Raw genomic sequence first — 5191 nt, forward strand, 5'->3', positions numbered from 1 at the left:
AAACAGTTCTTAGAACTATTTTGAGAAAAAAACAAGTGTGAAGAAAATTCTAATAATGTAAAGAACCTTTTCCACTATAAAGAACATTTTGTGTAATGAAAAGTTTCCATGTATGTTAAAAGTTGTTCATGGAATAATCAATGAAAAAAAGAGCGTACTTTGTATTTGTCTTGTTTCCAAGTACAAATATCTAAACATTCTCAAATCAATATACATTTTCTTGAGATGCAGAATTATAAAAAGTCTTTAAGATAAGAAGTCTTGTTTTCAAAATCAGGTGAGTTTTGGCTGAAAACAAGAACAAATGTCTGCCATTGGGGTCTGAAAAAGAAACTTAATTTAAAAGGAAAAAGTTTTTTTCCCCCATTGGCAGATATTTTTCAGTTTTTAATCTCACTGACTAAATATCTTGTGTCGTTTTACATCTCAAGTAAGTGTACAAAGTACATCTCTACATATCTTGATTTAATAATATTTAGTACATGAATTGACTTCTTTCAGGACATTTCTAAGATGTTTGTTCCAGTGTTGTTGTACTCAAGTCTAGACAAAACCAAACTCGGACTAGTGTCTGTGTCCAAGACCATATTGTCAGGAGCATTTGGATTCAGTCTGGAGACTCGAATGAGCTGGTCTTGAGCAGTTATCAAAATATGGTCTTGGACTCAGACCTGAGTACTGCAACACTGGTTTATACACAATATCGAACCAGAGAGTTCAAGAAATATCATCGCTATGATGTTACTGAATATCTGTGCCAGGCAAGCAATAATTGCAAACAATTATTTTCTTACATCCTCAAAACTAAAGATTTTAAAAGAGGGTTTTATACAGCAATGCAATAAAAGAAACAGTTTTGGTTCACCCAAAAACTTTCAGTAAACAGTTCTTAGAACTATTTTGAGAAAAAAACAAGTGTGAAGAAAATTCTAATAATGTAAAGTACCTTTTCCACTATAAAGAACATTTTGTGTAATGAAAAGTTTCCATGTATGTTAAAAGTTGTTCATGGAATAATCAATGAAAAAAATAGCGTACTTTGTATTTGTCTTGTTTCCAAGTACAAATATCTAAACATTCTCAAATCAATATACATTTTCTTGAGATGCAGAATTATAAAAAGTCTTTAAGATAAGAAGTCTTGTTTTCAAAATCAGGTGAGTTTTGGCTGAAAACAAGAACAAATGTCTGCCATTGGGGTCTGAAAAAGAAACTTAATTTAAAAGGAAAAAGTTTTTTTCCCCCATTGGCAGATATTTTTCAGTTTTTAATCTCACTGACTAAATATCTTGTGTCGTTTTACATCTCAAGTAAGTGTACAAAGTACATCTCTACATATCTTGATTTAATAATATTTAGACAAGATTTTTTTTTTTTTTGCAACTCTTGAAAATAAAGGTTCTTTATCGTAATTGATGGTTCTATCAAGAAAATGTAACATTCAAGCAAACTTTCCATTCCAACATTTAAAAAAAAAAGTTATTTTAAGAAGTTTTTTTTTGGAACCTTTTTAAGAGTTTACTGGCATCTGTGGTTGCATTAAGACCCTATGTACATTTCATATTTATGGAACTTTTCAACTGCATAAAAGGTTCTACAGAGGGAAAAGGTTCTTTAGATTATTACAATGTTCTTCTTTTAAGAACTGATCACTGAAAGGTTATTTAGGGTTTTCATTTCTGTGAAAACCCCATTTTGGAACTTTTAATTTTAAAAGTGTATAGAAGCTAATAATAATTTGATATTGACCCTTATTGCCTAAATATGACACTGAAAATAAAACATGTCTTACATATGACGCTTTTACCAGGAACGTCTTTATCAGTGAAGATTTATGTGACATTTTATCATTTCTGTGCAAATACACTGAAGAACCTTCCATCACCAGAGCTCACTAACACAGCACTGATGCCCCTCTGAACTCATTCACCGCCTCTTTCTCGCACCATCACAGCCACAATTGGCTGGAAACAGTGATGGATGAAACGGGAGAGAGGAGCAGGCAGCGAGGGCAGCCCGGTCACCTGCCGGTCAGAGAGCAGTGACCACACTTCCCGGCGGGTTTGCAGGGATGTACGTACGCGAGTTTACACACGACGTGTGCATGTACGCATCTGAACAAAGAGCTTCCTCAGCACCGGTTTCCAGGAGAAATATGAACATTCTTTTCCTGTTATAAATGTTTCTGTGTAGAGGAGTGTCTTTACTGTGTGTGCGTGTCGGTCAGAGAGCGATGGCCATGGCTGCCTGCGCTCTCACAAGGGGGTTCATTACGGCGAGTGACAGGGCCTCCTCTAAAACGCCGTCTGAGGAATACACACTCTGCGTGGGACAAAATAAACACCCGGCTTCGAGTGGGGGCACCATAAATTATTTCTATCACCGGCAGAACAGCAGAGACGCTCTTAATATCGCTACCTGCTCGTCTGGACGCATAAAAGATGATTTATGTCTTATGGCCACATTAAATTTCACTGCAATTGGGCCGCGTGCCTTCTGGGGTCTGGGGAGACACAAAATGGTGGTTATAAACTGCTGCAGTTGTTCTCTGGAAACACAGAACCGAGTGGAATGTGGCCCAGCGGAGTCTTCTGGCTTTTGTTTATTTCTACACAACACGCCTTACTCAAGCTCTTCCGGTTCTGTCAGTTCTTCGTGATCTGTAGGTGATATAGAGATAGCATTTTATTTTTGTTTAAATGCAACCGTGCGGATTCTTTAACGGCTGAAAAAATGTAGATAAACACCAACCAAACAAAACAAGCTTACGTACACGAGTCTGCTGGTCATTCCAGCTCTGTGCTTGAAAAACCTGTGGAAACGTACAAATAGAGCTGGATGAGAACCGAATGTATCAGGATGGCAGAACAGAAGAGTTTCATCATTTGTAAAAACTTGCATAAGCATATGCACGAAAAGAAAGACACCGAACATCATGCTAGAATACTCAAACTATCTTAATATTTCATGTGCCCATTAAAAATGTCTGATTTTGTGTTCAGCATGCGATGAACCCTAGAGGCCTGTTCAGTAGATGAAATACAGCATTAATCCCATGTTTATTTCCATTTTGAGCGAGGGATGATGTTTATTGAGCTGCACAGTGATGCATCCGGAATGCGCTTGGGCTTGTTTGAGCCTACGATACACAAATAATCCAATATGAAACTACATGCACACAGAGACAGTGAGATATGCGTCATCAGTAACAGGTCGTTCAATTTGATTAACCCAATAATGGCCAGATTTTCCTGAAGATATCTCACACTGAATCCCACATACTGGATGTTTTTACAAAACTTGGATTGAACCGCTTAATTAGGGTGACCATATTTTAGTTTTCCAAAAAGAGGACAGTGGGGGGCGGGGGAAGGAGGCAGAGGGTTTTGCCTAACACTGTATAAGTAGCAAGATTTTTATTTAAATTTTTTAGAATAAATAAAAAGAAAACAAGTCAATAGAACAGAAAAAAATAGACAATGATTGTGTTAGAAGGTCATTATTTATAATAAATAAAAAGAAAACAAGTAGAAAGAATAGAGAATGCTAGTGTTAAAGGCTCTTTTCTTTTTTAATAAAACAAGTAGTTAGAATAGAAATAGAACAGAGAGTGCAAATGTTAGAGGGTCAAGTTTATTTAATTAAAAAAACAAGCAGATAAAATTAGAATTAGCATTAGTATAAAGAGTGCTAGAAGATGAAAGAGATGTATTTTCAGCCGTTTCTTGAAAATGATTAAACTCAGCTTCATTCCACCAGGAGGGAACAGTTAATGAAAAAGTCCATGAAAGTTTTATCACAGGTTGAACTTGAATGCAAAATATTTCAATACAGGCGTTTCAGTCAAATGTAATTTATGCAATATTTCAAACCTTTAACCCACTTGGGAAAACAAACCCATGGCAACAGTTTAAAAGTAGCCCAATTCTGTGGGGAAAATGTGGACTTGGCAATCCAGCATCCAACAAGAGCTGCAGGAGTCAGATTTGACTGATCACAGGTCGAGAATAAGGAGAGATGACTGACAAGTCCATGCTGGAGCATTTGCTGCTCAACAGATCCTGAGCTCACTGACAAATATCTGATCTTGTAAGATGTGCTCCCTTTACACAGTGCGTGTGATTGCGAAATTGAAAGTGAAAGTGAACAGCGCGAACTCTCAAAAAAGATTTAAATACACCGCATCCTGAGAGCGGCTCCCTAATGTGCCAAAATGATATACAATATTAGAATGTTTAAAGGAGTGGACACGAAAATCGCGGGAGCGAAACACATGTTGCGGGAGCAGGCGGCAATGGTCAGAAATTTAGCGGGAGCGGGACAAAGAAAACAGCCGAATCCCATTCATTTTGGGTGATTAAGAATTTACGCATTTTTTTAGGACATGTCCGGGGAAAAGAGGACGTATGGTCACCCTAGCTTAATTGATATGCATTCATTTCACAATGCCTTTATGATCTGGTTATCTGGACTTTCAATTAAAAATACCATGATTTGTGCTTTGAACATGGGTTTGGAACAACATATGAGGGCGAGTTAATTTCATTTCTTGGTGAACTATCCCTTTAAGTGTATTTTCCACATGAAGATGATTTAATGCACAGCAATTTTAGTGACAAATGCACACATTTTTCTATGTAGGAACTCATGCAAACAATAATAAGGGATTTTGCCCACCAGCCACTAAAGTTCCCATGTGCATTTCAGGAGCAAATACCCAAAAATGGCACAGTGAATTAAACACCACACTGCATATCATCCAGCAAGATGTCAAAAGCCCTTCCTGAAGCTGTCTACTCATATATTGGCTGTTTTTTAAAACATCTACAGTGCAAAAAATGGGAAAAGAATGGCAGGTTTGGCATTGCCTACATCTATTATTATGAATATGCCTCATTTACACACAGACATCATTTTATAGCATCATTCTTTCAGAAAAAAGATCAGTGAACAAGTACAAGGCTTTAATATCATTTTAAACCATAAAAGCCCTTCAAACTAATAGGAATCTCTCAGTGCCTTTTCTAATTTCCTGACATTTGCACTCATTACTCATTTTTAATGGAATATAATGGTCGCGGCTGGTGGCGAAGGGACCCCGTTCTACCTCTCATGCCGACACAAACAAAACTATGAGAATAAAAAGGCTTTCCACTGAGATCAATGCTAGCGGAGGAGAGGAGAGACAGGT

This window comes from Sinocyclocheilus grahami, unplaced genomic scaffold (assembly GCF_001515645.1).
Source record: "Sinocyclocheilus grahami isolate Dianchi unplaced genomic scaffold, SAMN03320097.WGS_v1.1 scaffold442.1, whole genome shotgun sequence".
Taxonomy (NCBI): Eukaryota; Metazoa; Chordata; class Actinopteri; order Cypriniformes; family Cyprinidae; genus Sinocyclocheilus; species Sinocyclocheilus grahami.